Source organism: Adiantum capillus-veneris, unplaced genomic scaffold, assembly GCF_014529385.1.
Source record: "Adiantum capillus-veneris isolate H3 unplaced genomic scaffold, ASM1452938v2 Hic_scaffold_394, whole genome shotgun sequence".
In the NCBI taxonomy this organism is placed as follows: domain Eukaryota; kingdom Viridiplantae; phylum Streptophyta; class Polypodiopsida; order Polypodiales; family Pteridaceae; genus Adiantum; species Adiantum capillus-veneris.
In genome coordinates this window covers 2,071-18,848 of record NW_028221493.1, presented here as the reverse complement: position 1 = coordinate 18,848, position 16,778 = coordinate 2,071, and the positions used below count along the sequence as shown (strand labels likewise).

Sequence of the window (16,778 nt, the reverse complement as noted above, 5' to 3'; positions counted from 1 at the left end):
CTTCTAGCTCCTCGGATTCGAGCGAAGAAGACAGGAAAAGCAAAAAGCGAAGCAAGAAACAAAGCTTCGGAAAGGGCAAGAAAAAGGCAAAGAAGGCTACATCTTGCCCAGAGACTGACAGTCCTACTGAGGACTCGTCTACAGACAGCTCAGATTCCGATGACGGAAAGTTTTATGCGAACAAGAAGAATTTTTACAAAGCCAACCAGTATGACTTTCTCGAAGATGAAAGCAAGAAAGTCCAAGAGTTTAAGGAAGGTGGCCACTCGATCAAGTTTGATACTTTTTCAAGATACTCAGATGCTTCGAAGGCTTTGTCTTTAATATAGCAGTTTGACATCGCTTCCGCGGGAGGACGCTATTCAGAGCACTCCAAGATTCGGAGAGCTGCCTCTTACTTTAAGGGGAATGCTCGTACTTGGTGGTCCACGCTTCTTTTAACAAGAGTGCGCCAATTAAATGGCTGAAATTTAAGAAGCTTTTTATTTCTTCTTGGTTGACGCAAGAATATGAACGAGATGTACGAGCTGCTTGGAACCATCTCCGGATGACCAAGAGCGATACAGTGAATTCTTATTGTGAAAGATTCTGTAGCTCTTTTCTACCCGCCTCTTCATTCAAAAAGATCTCGTTCAGAGAACAGATTGAGCGGTTTACCTTGGGTCTACCTACAGAGATCCGAGATCACTGCTTGGAACAGAAGTCAGCTTCTATTCAAGAGTTGATGAGTCATGCGAAGCGGGGCTTTGCCATTCACTATGGCAATATGACCTACCCCACAGATAAGGCCATGACACAACGAGCCGAACAGACTTCTGGGAATGAAAGTAGAAAGAAAAAGAGCAACCCAGAGAAAAAAAAAAAAAAGGATGCACGACCCAAGCTTACTCCTGAGGAGAGAGCTCGCTTCATCAGAGAGGGGAAGTGCTTTGGATGCGGGGAACATGGACATATTTCCGCGAAGTGCCCTGATACGGCACAGAAAGAACAGAATGATAAAAACGACGACAGGTCTAAGAGTTCAAGAGCAGCTGAGGAATGTGGCAGAAAAGGCAGATAGAAAAGCAGAACTGGTACCACATGGCGTGGGACCTGCACCGAATCTAATGAATGAAAGTACAAACTTTGCCGCTTTCGGGGCAAAGTGAAGGATCAGGAAGCTCTTTTGAAGGAGCCAAGGCCAACTTCTTTTCACTTGGAATTGGCGGCTCGATTTGGAATTACGCCCGACAGACTGACGCTACAGGCAGAGGTAGTTCGACTAGCACCCGGATGGGATGTTGCCATTACACCGAGCATTGGCAAACTTCGTTTGCAATGACAGGGGTGTTCAGGGCACGCGAGTGACGTTCTACTCGGGATCCCTTGGTACCACAAGAACTACGCCGTGGTTGACTACTGGGCCGAGAAAGCGACTTTGATAAATGAAGGGCTTAGAGATTGTACTTGATGAACTTGAGTTTTCTTACTCATTCTTTTGGGAGAACTAAATGATGGATAAAGGTTGAATATGTTTTGACCTGAAGAAAAGAACGCCAAGATTTTTTTTCTCCACGCTCATGCCGATTGCTTTTGAGAGGGCCTGAAGATCATACCATTGATCTGATATCTGGAAGCACGCCACCGAATCGGCCACCTTATCGTGTGAGCCGAGTACAGAATGAAGAGATTATGAACCAAGTGAAAGACCTCTTGGAAAAGGGTCTTGTCCAGCCTAGTACTTCACCGTATTGCTCTCCAGTATTGTTGGTTTTGAAGAAAGACGGATCTTGGAGAATGTGCATCGATTATAGAGCTCTCAACAAAATCACCATCAAGAACAGATTTCCGATTCCTAGGATCGATGATATACTCGACAGGTTACAGGGATCCTCATGCTTTAGCAGGATTGACTTGAAGAGTGGATATCATCAGATCAGAATAGCGCCGGGAGACGTCTACAAGACAGCTTTTCGGACGACTTTTGGGTTATTTGAGTTTTTGGTGATGCCTTTTGGCTTAACCAATGCTCCTGCGACATTTAACCGGATGATGGATAGGATTTTTCGAGAGTACAGGCTATTTGTTGGCACTTTCTTTGACGACATCATTGTTTTCTCCAAGAATGAGGCAAAACACAGAGATCATCTGCTTCAGGTCTTTCAGGCATTACGAGATCACAAGTTAGTGATTAATGCAAAGAAAAGTGAATTTTTCCTACCAGAGATACACTTTTTGGGACACATTGTGTCAGCCGCAAGAGTGCAAATGGATCCGGCCAAGATAGAGACTATCCGTGATTGGCCCGATTTGAGGAATGTCCATGAAGTTAGAAGCTTCTTGGGACTGTGTTCGTACTACAAGCGGTTCATACGTAAGTTTGCAGAGGTTGCTTCCCCTTTGCATACCTTGACACAGAAAGGAGTACCTTTTTCGTGGGGACCCACAGAGGTGACTGCCTTTCGGACATTGAAAGAGAAAGTGACTACAGGACCAGATTTGACTTTGCCGGACTTGCAGAAGTCATTTGAAGTATATTGTGATGCTTGTGGTCGTAGTCTGGGTGCGGTCTTGATGCAAGAAGGCCATGTCATAGCTTACGAGAGCCGTTTGTTCTCTAGGCCGGAGATGACAGCACAGATCTATGGAAAAGAGCTTTTGGCGGTTATCCACGCTCTTACTCAGTGGCGGCATTACCTACTCGGAGCGGATTTTACTGTCTTTACGGACCATCAGAGTTTGCGCTACTTCTTGTCACAGACGCAGCTTTCGGAAAAGCAGATGCGGTGGGTGAACATCTTGTCACAGTTCCACTTCCAGATTGTCCATGTGCAGGGACAGAAGAATGTGGTGGCAGATGCTTTGTCTCGAAAACCGTTGGTTCTGGCTATTTCCGCGATACATCATAGGAGCTTCGAGGATATGGTCGATCAGTGTGCCACAGATACAGATTTTGCAGATATTTTCACACGGATACGGGATGGGGAGACAGTAGCTGGATACTCCCTTCGGGAAGGCTACTTGATGAAAAAGACTATGTTGTGCGTTACACAGCCGTTGAGGGAAAAGGTTATGACTGATTGCCACTGTTCACCTTTTACGGGTCACCGCGGCATTGCTACCACCATGAAAGGGATAGAGAGAGATTTCTTTTGGCGGAGACTGAAGAAGGATATGGAAGAGTTTGTGCGCACTTGCTTGGTATGCCAGAAGGTCAAGTTTGACAGGCATAAGGCACAGGGATTGTTACAGCCTTTACCCATACCCACCCGCCCCTGGGAAAATATTGAAATGGATTTCATTTTTTTTAATCTCCCGAGAATACAGAATGATCACGATGATTTTCCGATTACATGGCGCGCCTGAGACGATTGTCTCCGACAGAGACCCCAGATTTATGAGTTTGTTTTGGAAGGCAATTTGGGAGAACATTGGCACGCGGTTGCAGTTTCTCGTCATCGTTCCACTTGCAGACTGACGGGCAATTTGAGATTGCCAATTTAGTGATTTTAGATTTATTGAAGTCTTGTATCTCGGATCAGAAGACTCAATGGGAAAGAACTTACCTTTGGTGGAATTTGCCTACAATAACACGATACACTCTTCGACGGGGAAGACGCCATGTGAGATTGTTGAAAGTGCTGCGAAGGTTCCATCCTTCCTGAGCACGAAAGATTAGATATTGGAAGCGGATGAATATTCGCGAGATTTGCATACGGCTTTTGCCAAGGTTCGTGAGACTTTACAGGAGTCTCAAGAACGACAGAAAAAGGCAGCAGATCGCCATCGTCGCGACTTGAAATTGAAGGAGGATGATTGGGTGCTCTTACTTTTGAGAAGGCACGCCTGCGAAAGAAAAAGGGAAAGGAGAGGCTTTTTCCAAAGCTTAGTATGTGATACTACGGACCTTTCCAGATCACTGACAAGATAAATGATGTCTCCTTCCGATTGAAACTGCCAGATACTTGGAGGATTCACAATGCATTGCATGTGAGTCTCTTGAAACCTGTTAAGGGTGATGTGCCTGATGATGGGGAGCCTGATGAGCAACCCAAAGTGGAAGAAAACGAGGAGATCCTTGTTCCTGAACAGATTTTGGCACATAATGATACGAAGAAAGGTAAAGTCCGAAGGCGGTTCTTGGTTAAGTTCAAGAACTTTCCTGCATTTGATGCGAAGTGGATGGAGGAGGAGGACCTAGCAGATACTCCTCGGATTGAGAAACTTTACCTCGATGTTTTGGTTTAGCATAGTCTACTCCAAACGGAACCCAGAATTCAGCTTGGCCGGAGATCTGGTGCAGTGGGATGCACAAGAGGGGAGTCACTCCACTCCTTTGTCAACAGATGCCTCGATTTTGATACTAAAGTCACTGATGTCTCTTTGAGCTTCAGGGATACTGAGAGCTGACAGTATTCTGCTGGATGACTTTATGAAATGGAATTCCTGATTATGATACTGATTTGTTCTTGACTTCTTGTGAGTGCAGGAACTAATAGCCGAAATGACTGCAGCATTTTGGTCTGATTGATCTCGAATAGACATGGTTGCAATAGGGGTTAGTCAATCGGACATCGATGAGGTCCCGATTGGACCTAGATGTGATTGCTAGCTACATTGCCAATAAATCATGGTCTAAGATCCGAATGAATGTTGAATGTCATGTGATGTCCTGTGATGTCTGGTGAAATCCTGTGATGTCGTGTGATGTGACTGTCGATTTTGTACATGTGCTAGATGTGTGTTCCTAGTACGTAGGTACTATCAGTCAGTGTCTGCTAAGACAGTTTATGGCTTTTGTCGATTTTGCAGGCGTAATCGCGGTCGATTACAATGCTTTCAAGAGGGGGGTATGTCACAAAGTGATGACGTGGCGGACAGCAGAAACCCTAATTTTTGCCAGAAACCCTAAAATTCCTGCAAACCCTAATTTCTGCCAAAAACCCTTATTTCCGGAAATCGCGGAGGCGGATTATAAATTTTTTATTTTTTTAAAAAAAAATTTTGGAAAATGATGAGCGACGCAAATTTCGCTTTTTCTCTACTTAAATGAGAAAGAGAGAGAGAATGCTTTTGCTTTCATGTTTTGACTCTCTGTGAGAGAGAGAGCAATTGCTTTTGATTTGAAGCTTTTGGGGCTCTGCTTTTGGGCATCCCTTGTAACCTTTAAATTAGTGGTGAGGGCCTCACTTCTCAGAGCATCTGGACGCAGAGTCTGAGAGTGAAACCTTAACCGCTCTCTTGTACTTTGATGATTGATTAATACAAAAAGAAATACCGAAAGGGGCGCCAGTCTTTGGGGCCAATATCTCTAGGCACGGAACTCCGCCGGGCCAGTGCAAATCTATTGTGATCTGTGAATTGTTTTGAAGTGGTTATTTGGTGCTGTCGCGGTTGATTCTTGACTTGGAGTGTCCAAGTCTGTTACAAGAGCCATCATCGCTCGACATCGGAGACAAGTGCCACCTTTCAGCGGCCTCTCTATACTGGATCTATCCATCTGGGATATCTTGGGATAGAGGACAGGGAGATAGAGAGTTGATGGTCAGATTTGGATGGGATCAGTCATGTATTTGTACATATTCTCAGTTTTAGCTTTGTAGACTCAAACATCACTATGATGTTGAGTAGATCTTTTTTTTTTTTTCTATTTCAGTAACCGAGAGATGTATTACCAGATGTATAGTTTCTTGTCTCATGGGCCATTTTGGCTCTTTCGAGACGTTAATCTCTCTCTCTCTCTCTCTCTCTCTCTCTCTCTCTCTCTCTCTCTCTCTCTCTCTCTCTCTCTCTCTCTCTCTCTCTCTCTCTCTCTCGTGCTCACTCCCCTTGGTCTCTACGCTTCCGCATCGTCGACTTTGACCTGGTATCAGAGTTGTGTGCTCCTTGAAGGCCTTGGACGTGGAGGAGCAACCCAAAAGAGGAGAAGAAGAAGCGGTCTCTTCCCTTGTCGTTGCTGTCACCATCCCCACCCCCCCTCTCTCTCGTAGCTGCATATCAAAATACTGGCGTTTTCTGCTAGCCGAAGAAGAAGCAGCACCCTGCAACGTTTTGAAACGTTTGCAACCTAGCCTACTACGGTCGTCGACCCCCCTTTGCACTACAGCATTTCGAAACGCTACCCAGGCGGTCATTGATTCCTCCCATTCTGTCTTGCGTTTTGAGACGTCGGAGTCCGCCTAGTCAACATCGCTGATCTCCCCCACGCTCTCCCTGCGTTTTGAAACGTGTGGCAGCTAGGCGCTTCTCTCCATTGCAACAGCGTTTCGAGACGCTGTCTGTCGCTAACCCCTACATGGCCCTTGCTTCTCCTCCAACGGTCCCTACCTACAACATTTTAAAACGCTGCCAGTGGCAAGCAAGAGAGAGGCTTGGAGTTTGTAGAATGGTTTTGTCGAGCCTTAAACCACAAGGAACGAGGTGTATGGCTCTTAAGAGAGAGAGAGGTGCAAAAGGACACTTGTGAAGCTTGGAGCAATTTTTGTGCTGCTTGGAACAATTTTTCAACCCTTGGAGTGCGAGGAGTACACTTTTCCAGATCTTGCAACTTCAAAACGGCCTCCCCTTGCTCGAGCACCGCGACGACATTGGCCAAAAAACCAACCAGAAGCTATGGATAACGGATTGTCAACCATCCATTTAGCGGCCTGTACACCGGCAAAGTTCTCAAGGAACCCGACAAATTGTTTGGCTCGAGTTTGTGAAGTCAAAAGCAAACGGCGAAGGTCGCTAGAGGACAGCGGCAAAGGACAGTTGGAGAAGGATGACAGTACCAGTACTCAGTTAGCTGCCTCGGTACCCGGGAGGTACGACCACAATCATGATTGTGGTTCGACGCTTTGTTTGGCTCAAGAGTTTGAAGCCAAAGGCAAAAGCAGGAACTCGCAGATAGACAAAGTCAAAGGCAAGTTGGACAGAGATTAAAGAACAAAGAGATACAAGAATTGAATCTGGTGAAAGATACGACGCGCTCGCTGCTGTTGTATCTCCCGCTGCGCCATTGCTATCCCCCCCCCCCCCCCCCCCCCCCCCCCAAGCGCTGCCCGCCAACCCCCGCTGCCCCCACTACCCAGCCTGCCCCCTCTCACCTCCCCTGCTCGCCCGCGTATTGCCCCTGTTTCGCAGAGGTGGGCAAGATCTTGGACGTACAGATTCTCGGACGAGGTTACTATCAGATCGAGTTTGAGACCTCCGAGATGGCATCCAAGGTCATCGCCATGAGTCCATTGACCATCCGAGCAACACATGCCCAATTTCAACAGTGGAGACATGGTTTCGACTCTGCTTCGGATGTTCTAGTAGAGGAGACAGACATCCCCATCTCGGTCTGCTTTCCGGGTTTGCGGAGGGAGTACTTACTTACCACTGCTATCCAGGATCGGCTCAGCCATTGGGACTGTCCTGGAGACACCTCGTCAGTAGCTGCCAAGGCGGCTAGCATTCCCTCAGTTCGAGTTTTGGTCAGAGACACTCACACGCTCCCGAAGGTTATTCTTTTGCCTCGGGTGAGTGGGGGTTGGTTTAGACAGTGTGGAGTATTCGGGCCTCTCGAACCAGTGCTTCATTTGCCGACAGATGGGCCATCTAGCGAAGGCCTGTCCGCGGAGGAGGCCTTGACCTACACCACAGCCTCAGCCCCAGCCTGCAAGGGCTGGCAAGCAGCCACAGACAGAGACACAGCGCACACATGCAGAGCCACCCTCTGAGCCTGGGGCTCCAGGGGAGGAGGGATGGCAGCAAGCCCGTGGTAGACGACGTCAGGGGCCACAGCGTCAACCTGGCACTCAGAGTGGCCCTCAGGCGCCTACTCAGCAACAGTGGGTTCCCACGAGGAACCGCTTTGGTCCTCTTGAGCAGGAGGAGGTCCCTGCTTCAGCCCCCACCCTAGCTTCACCCTCGACAGCCCCTCCCCCTCAAGAGTTTCCCTCCTCTTCCTCATCCTCCCCCTCGCCTCCTGCTCCCACCGCCTCTTTACCCCACCCCTCTGCCTCTTTCGCCCCCTCCCGCCCCTCTTCTCCACTGCTTCCCCCAGCTCCCTCCCCCCCCCCCCCCCCCCTCCTACTCCAATTCCACAGTCTACCCAGGGGGGCAGGGCCTTCTCCGACGGCTAGGAGATCTCTTGGCAGCGCCTTTGCCACGAGTCGCCTAGTGAGAGAGGGTCAGCCTTTCTTATGGCCCCCTCTGCAGGTACAGACATCTTCCCTTGCAGCTATCCCTCGTGGTCTGACGAGCGTCAACATCCGGCGTCGATGGGACTTCTTCAACTACGGTTTCACTCGCTTTCTCAGAGACCCCTCAGCAGACCATGATGCTGCCTGCTTCAAGGTCCATGCTCTCTTCCTTGCCGCTAGGGGGACAGAGGCCTTGGACTCGGCAGTTGGTTTCTCCTTCCCCCTTTGCCGCAGGGCCCAGACAGAGTGGACTCTCGACTCAGTGTTGGGATGGTTGCACACACAGGTCCTAGAGTTCTCTCACCACATGGGAGAACTAGGAGTTACAGACATGTTACAGACTTTGTGGCCATTGGCCAAGTTTGCGGTGACACCTCCAGGCTCAGCAGGATGTAGGCACATTGTGGTTTACTTCTTTGCTGATACACAGTGCTTGCCATGCTATGTATACATTCGTGAGGACTCCTGGACAAAGGAGGTTGCTTTACGTACGGCTCCCTCTGCTTGGGCTTGGGCTAGGCACTCGTTGCGGTCACGCCTATCTAGAGGACACTCGGATGCGGATTACTCCCCATCCAAGCCAGCCTCGAAGATAGCCCGTCTAGCTACTGCGGCAGCATCTGTTCTCTCTCGCTCCCATGAGGATCGTCTCATGGAACGTGTAGGGACTAGGTGGGCCCCAGTTTCAGCGTCAGTGGGGCCGACTACGTCAGGAGCTTCAGCGTTGCCTTGTGGGAGGAGAGATTGATCTCCTTATGCTTCAAGAGCACCACTTGTGTGAGAGCGGCATTCGGCGATGTGGTCAGCTTTTGCGTGGACGATGACACTTTTTGGTCAGCTGCTTTTGGACCTGGAGGCATCAAGGGTGGGGTATGTATGACTATTGCGGACTCATTACAGCAGGCCATTGTGGGCAGAGGGATTATGGTGCCAGGCACGGCTCAATGGATTACTATGCAGGTTCAGGGTGGCCTTGTGGGTTTCCTGAACATCTATGCGCCCAATGTGGCGAGTGCTCGTGCAGAGTTTTGGTCACAGATTGTTGAGTCTCTGCCGCAGGCAGAACATTGGTGCATAGGAGGGGACTTCAACATGTTGGAGGACCCTTCTGACAGGATTGGTGGCAGCCATGCTATTGTGCATGGAGTTGAGTTGGCAGCTTGGGAGAGGTTTTGTATGACTGAGGGTCTCGGATGCGTGGCAGCACTCTGGTTTTGTGAGGCCCCCAAACAGTCTTGCCTTCTCTCGATCGGACCGCAGAGTGGGAGGAGTGAATCTATCGCGGATAGATCGCTTCTACACTAGTGACCACTTCAGTGACTTGGGAGGGTCAGTGGGCATCCTGGGAGGGACCTCCTCCTCGGACCATGCACCAGTGATCCTCACAGTGGCAGAGAGGCAGAGGAGTGGGAGCACGATGCTTCGCATCCCAAAGAGGGTCTTGTTGGACTCAGCACTCAGAGAGAGGGTTCTTTGGCTGGCAGAGTAGTAGTTGCCAACCAGGTGTTGTTGGCGACTATGTGGTACATCACTTCTTGCTGGATCTTCTCGAGTTCTTGTATCAGCCAGGTAGAGAGGCTGATCAGGAACTTCCTTTGGTCAGGACGTGACACTCAGATAGCCCGAGCCAACGTGGCTTGGCAGGTCATCACTCTTCCTTGTTCACACGGAGGGTTTGGGATCATTGATCCAGCACAGCAGAGCAGAGCTTTCTTGGGAAGTTCATCGTCAGAGGACTTCTTCCAGGTGAGGAGCTCTGGAAGGAGTTCTTGCTACAGCGGCTTCGTGCTAGGGTGCCTCAATCAGGAGGCTCTTGGCAACCTTCAACCAGATGGATCTTTATAGAGATGCGCAGAGTTGGTTTGAGCAGGAGACTGGAGGACCGCTTCGTTGTGAGTTTGCTTTGATCTCGGGAGCTCTTACGGTGTGGCCTAGAGCAGAGATAGTCAACGTGCACGGAAGAGCACCTACGGCAGCCCCTCGTCTGGAACCCCATGGTTAGCACTCAGAGAGGCCACTTGGTTGGTAGTCGGCCTCATGTTTCCTGGGGTCCCATGGTAGCAGGTCTAGCGCGCTCTCTAGGTGACTAGCTAGAGTTCACAGGTTTGTCAGAGGAGGTGCAGGGGCTCCAGCTACAGGGCATGAGAGGGGTGCAGGGCATGTGTGAGGACATCTCAGAGTCAGTTCCAGCTGAGTGACTTACGCCTCTCCAGCCAGTAGCACCCCGATGGATGGGAGCCTTCACACAACTGGAGGTTCTCATCTCAATCAGGGCCTGCTCAGAGACTGTCCCAGCCCTGTTCTTCGAGCTTTATGGGTGGGGGACGCCTACAGCGAGTTACAGTAGAGACCCGCAGGTAGCACAGTGTTGTTTTCTAGAGGTGGAGTAGTGGGCATCTGTGGGAGGACTTGCGTCATAGACCCTGACCCAGCAGCTCTTGAGACTGGACACTGGGGGCTGTGGGCTTGGGAGTGTTATCCACTGGCACGAGTACAGTGGGATCCTGGTGAGTGGCTATGGAGGGACCCCTTCTCCTCTGCAGACCACCTAGGAGTCCCGTTCTTTCAATACATTGTTCAACTGGGACGTCACATACTAGCAGCACAGAGAGAGGCCCGCCCAGCTGCAGCACCTCATTAGCAGGAGGAGGGTCTCACAGTTGAGTTCTTGGCAGCCTTTGGGAGAGGTTGTGGGACTCCAGACAGCCAGCCGAAGCGAGTCACCTTGTTTCAGTGGCTGGTCGCACACAGAGCTACAGCTAAGTAAGGAGTTAGTAGTGGAGTGCATGTGGTCTCTCGGCCGCATGTGCAGCTTGTGACCATTTGGTGGAGAGTCAGCGTCACTGTCTTTGGGACTGTCCCTCGGCCAGCACGTGTGGCTACGAGTTCTTCGGCTGATGCCTGCTCTCTCCACGGCTCGACAGTACACTTGGGGGGCAGCGGCTTGGTCCACCCTCACGGGCCCAGCACTTCAGTTTGAGCTATCTTCCACCAACAGGATGATAGTGATGCAGGAGGGGCAACCTACACGTCAGCCTGCCACAAAGCTTACTCCACAGGAGTGGTGCAGTGAGAGAGGAGTGTTGGGAGCTCATCAGTGGCCTGACACTCTGGTTCATCTGGCGGGCCCGCTGTTTCCGCATCTTTGAGGCTCGCCCTGTGCCACCAGCAGAGACTGTTCGTGACTTTTGGCTAGAGTTGATCCATACTCTCAGAGGACAGCTTGAGGGACTACAGGGCAGCTCCGACCACATGCGGGAGCGCCACGAGGCTTTCCTTCGACTCTGGCGTCCTGGGCCTTTCTACACCATAGTCCAAGGTGTACTCCGATGGCATTACCAACCACCTGTGTGGCTCTTCCCTCCCCCTATCTCTTGATTTAGCCCCATTGTACATATACTGGTTTTATCATTGGGAGCGTCTCCCACCATGGTTGTTATAGCCCTCTCTTGAAGAGGTGGTTGTAGCCCTATGGGCAGTTTCAGTAACTAATAGAAGGATCTTTTTCTCAAGAAAAAAATTTGGACAGAGATTACAGTAATAAAGATTTGGCAGAGGAGATCGACATGGCCCTTGTGGCAATGGCCACAGTGGCCTCGACGTCAGACTTCTAGTCAAATGACAGGTGTCACCGCTAGCTTCACCCAAAGAGAGGCTTGTGAGTGGCACAGAGGGGCAATGACTACTCCCTATAATAAATTTGGACCCTTCTATTGGAGTTCAAGTTATTGGTGTTTGGGCCCATAGGTCGGAGTTCAAGGCACATGCATTTGGCAAGGAACCAATCAGACGTCTAAAACACTATGGATGGGCACGCCAATTCATTGTTGTTGGTCAGATTATGGGCAAGATGTGTTCCAATAGTTCATTATCTTGGAGTTTTATATTTTGGACGTGATGTGTTCACAGCTCACGAATGGGGATTCTTGGACGTAGTATGGTCTACAGTTCAAAGTTTCTACAAAGACAACCGATGCTCAAGATGGCATTACTTTCAGGTACAAAGTTGAGGAGAGCAACACCGAGGTGTATCAAGTATCCCGGCCGGTGTTGGGGTGTCCATGGTAGCTTCTACATCGACTTGGTCTCACTATTGATGTCCACTATGAGTTGCAGAGAGGGTGTTAAAGTTTTGGCATCTCAAGTGAACTGCCCAATGTGATCCCATTATTTAGTTTGGCTTTTAGGTATTTAATTTACTTATTTGTCAAAGTCTTGGGTAGGGCAATTTCCTGGGATTGCTATATAAGCAACCCCTTGCCTCCATTGTATACACATTCAGTTATTCATTGCCAAGGTTGATTGGTTCAGGACTCTCTCTCTCTCTCTCTCTCTCTCTCTCTCTCTCTCTCTCTCTCTCTCTCTCTCTCTCTCTCTCTCTCTCTCTCTCTCTGTGTGTGTGTGTGTGTGTGTGTGTGTGTGTGTGTGTGTCACACTCCCCTTGGTATCTACGCTTCCGCATCATCGACTTTGACACTTACAACATATCAAAGCACTCCTACAACATAGAAAATCTCAGAATTGATTATCATAATTTGGATAGTGATGCCAAAGAAGATCAAAAGGGTGACTCCAATATTAAAGTTGATATGGAAAGAAAGCTAGTGATGACTTTTTCAATGATTTGCTTCGAGCACTCGGTACATAAAAAACACGAGAGTATAAAAACAGTTTGCCCTATTAAGTGTCATAGCTTTGTTCAAGGTTTCTCTTCGTCAAGACAATTATATATTTTCTATCAAAAGACTTGTTTTAGGATGTCGGTTTTCAGTTATTTCCATGTTAAATAAATTGTACGGGTTATAGACACTACCACATACAAAGTGGTAAGACCTCCCGAAATTCATATGTTCTCAGCCTATTGTCCCTCTCATGAGGTTATTGGGTACATCTTAAACCAAGGTTTTGAAGTAAACCAAAAACTCCGCATGTCGGTAGCTATTTTGACCTACACCCTATTTGTTCCGAGGGGGTTTCACTATCATAGCACCAGGTTATGGGTGTACCAAAACCCTTGGTTGTGAGAGAACCTAAAGCTCATGGTTGACGACTACACCAAAAACTCAAGCTATCATGAGAGTGGTTTGTCTAGTTCGGGCTTGAGCAGGGGATTGTTAGGTTTTCAAGCCCTCTACCCGTGGGAACAAACTCTATAGCATGCAGGCGAGGGCAGTTTACTGGAGTTTTTGCATGGCAACTCCTCTTTTATATATGTAAGGTTTTTCAAGTCAATTAACACACAAGCGTGTCTTTTGCTATCGTGTCGACTCCTGCTCTCTCTCTCTCTCTCTCTCTCTCTCTCTCTCTCCTCTCTCTCTCTCTCTCTCGCTCTCTCTCTCTCTCTCTCTATATATATATAATATATATATATTATATATATATATATATATATATATATATATATACTATGCACGCTCCTTCCTGTCGCCATGGCTCCACGCTATCACCCGCCATAGCCATGCACCCCTTTCAAGGGTCAGCGTGACGCTTTCATTAGATTGTGATGGCCAGAACCATTCTTCATAGTGGGCATTGCCTCAATTGGATGTGCAGGCCCCTTGGTTGGTTTTTCCCCTCCCACTATTTGTTGTAGCCATTGTATATGTTGTGTCTAAGAGAGTTCCCCCTCTTTATACAGTTTTCCCTCATGCTAGGGATTTTGTACTAACGGATCTTTCCTGTGAGAAAAAAAAGTGCTCATGCCTTGCCATCACGGCCTTTGATAATGAAAGAGTCACCACCATCAATAATTCCAATGGGTATTACAGCCTTCGACCTTTCTTGATATGTTCACCTTGAATTAATACTATCTAAGCCTTTCAGCCTCGGTTTCAATGTTCCTTCTTTTTTTTAGTGCCTGCCATAGGATGTTTATATGTCCATTCTCTTATCACTGCTATAACCTCAGACACACAATGCCCTTATTACTGCAAATTGAATGTAAATTCTTTCAGAGGATAACATTTCAATGTAGCAGTACGCTTGTTCCAATGTAAAAAATTTACCTTTAGAAGATGGCTCCAACTTCTGACCTGATAAAGGCTTGTGGCGAGCAATCCAAGCTTTGAGAGGCCTAAACAAATACATTAAAAAATTATACATCTCTGGACTGAATGAACCCCTTGAAAAAGCTTCACCAAAGTACACATATTCTCACCCTACAAAGGGTGTAACCATGTAATACTTCATGCCATTTGCACCACGTGAATAAGAGGGTTCATTGCCACCCATAGGAAGCCCATCAATCCTATGCCAAAAAATGTCCTGCAAGCTCCAAAAAAAGCCACTAGATGATCGTTTATATTTACCAGTAAATATAAAAGCAACAAAACCAAGTACTTTTGGAGGGACATACTACAAAAAGCTAGAACATAAGGCTGAAGGTATTAGGAAAAAAAAAGCAGCATTAATTGATTGAATCGAAACGAATGCTTTCAGAACAGAGGCTTGCATAGACATAAGATTTTCCTGACAAAGGATGCTTCCATTAGGATACTGTTAAAATTAAATAACTGTTCCGAGAATTATGGTTTAGCTTCACTAATTAAACTGAAAAAGCACTTACTAACAGCAGCAATTTTATTAAAAAAAACAAAAGATTTCAAACAACACAGCAGTAGATGCAGTTGAAGCTATGCTTCCTGTGAGTAACATGGTTCAGCTAGCCTGATGAAACCCGAAACCCACTTGTTGATAACAACAGCCATTCTAGAAAAATAAACTTTTCAGAAAAATTGACAGTACATGTAGAAATGAGCTTCTTCAATGATCCAATGCAACAAGGCAGAATTAACTTACACTGATTTCATTTTTGGTCCGTGGAGCAAACAAAGTGCTCTCACTAACACCTCCAACGATGAAGAGACGTATTCTTTGCTCGCCTATTACCACCTCTAAATCATCCTCAACTTTTAAAAGTTCCGAAACATCAAATCCTGTCTCTTCCCAAACCTACAGAAGAGTGCCAAAACAGGAAACTTTGACATAGTGCAAAACAAAAGTTATAGCTACTACAGAAACTCAGTATTAAACAGATTGGTAGCTGATAAAGGAAGCGGCCTTAACTCTCAAGAATGTGAACAACCATATTCAAATAAGGTTTTTTATTCATCAAGCATGCCCATGAAAATTCTGAGTCTAGCCCTAGCCAGTAAACTGGTGAAAGATGGTAATTACGACATCTATGGTTAAGTTCACCTGTAATATGGACACGTACTAGTCCTTGCGCACAAGAAATAATGTCAGATTGTACAATGGAAAGGGGAAAAGAAAGGGGGAGAGAAATGAAATATGTAATAACGTCTACAAAAAGCCTAAAAGACCAAAAGAGGTTACATCATCACGATCATATGATCCATATCCCGACATGAAAAAGAACAAACAACCTACATAACATTCACATCACATGAAATCTCTCATAGGCCTATGCCTCATGGCCTCAATCTCCTCCACTATGAAGAACATGGTAGGAGCCACTCTATGCCTCTCAATGATGGCCTTAATACAACGATGAAACATATGGCATCGATGTAATCTACCGGTCGTCTAATCTGTGTAGCTCTATCTATAAGAGTCTCCTCTATGGTCTAAAGATTCCTCTGGATCTGCCACGGATGACCCCCTCTAGAGAAATCAATGACCTGCCTCTGTGTCAATACTCTGACTGGAGCTAAAGTCTGAAGTAATGTCTTTGTATCTCGGTAGAAAAAGCCCAAGACACCTCTGATTGATGTAGTCCATCACTCTCGCAAGAGGGCGGAAACCCTCTCTCAAACAGTGGAAGCGGCCTCGTACCTTGTAATGCACTGGGCATCTACATATGTAATGCTCCTCTGTCTCTGGCACTAGGTGGCATATCCTTTGATCTGAAGGAACTGATGTATATCTACCAATCTCTATCTGGAGCTGGTGTGAGGATGTACATAGCTGACCTGTCACACATTGAACCCCATCTCAAAGATGCTCATTCATGTAGCTCGGCCATATGATGAAGCCATACTCAGTGGCATGCAAAAAATGGTCTCTGTAGAAAGCCAATTTCTGAATCCAAGATAACCCAAATTCACCCTTAAAGGAAAGTGCAAGGTATAGGCCCATGGTAGTCCCCACAAGACAATATAACAATCAGCTCCATCATGCACAGTATTGATCAAATACCACAACATCCCCACTAACATCGTCAGCGCCCAATAGTGGGTGTAGAACTAGGTACTAAAATATGCTCCCAAACACAACACACAACACATGCACACACACATGAGCATACATCAACACAAAGTTCAGCGTAGTTTCTGTCATGACTCCGGAGATCAAGGGCAACCTCAGCCATAATGAGGCCTAGCACTAAAAGAAACATTAGATCGGAAAATTTATCACAAAAATGAGGTAGTTGATCTACACACCACAAAAGATACAAAGAATTAGCACAATCGTCGTAACTCAGACAAAAACTTCACAATGTGAGTCTACATGTCCGCTATACAACTAAAGAATACACCTAGATGAATCCAGGATAAACCCAGATTCACCCCTAAAGGAAAGTGCAAGGTATAGACCCATGGTAGTCGCCACAAAACAATATAACCATCTCTCGCCATGTTAGTGAAAGTGATGGTGCATCCAATGAGT

At 47.3% G+C, this 16,778-nt stretch overlaps 1 pseudogene across 1 annotated transcript; it reads right to left on the bottom strand.

Annotated features, from left to right (window-relative positions):
- Positions 1–14,039: 14,039 nt before the first annotated feature.
- Positions 14,040–15,101, bottom strand: LOC147416884 (mRNA-decapping enzyme subunit 2 pseudogene; annotated as a pseudogene). The gene is made up of 3 exons (XR_015187475.1): positions 14,949–15,101; positions 14,308–14,414; positions 14,040–14,223 (listed from the first exon to the last, which is right to left on the bottom strand). The product of XR_015187475.1 is annotated as an mRNA-decapping enzyme subunit 2 pseudogene (transcript).
- Between the last annotated feature and the right edge of the window lie 1,677 nt (positions 15,102–16,778).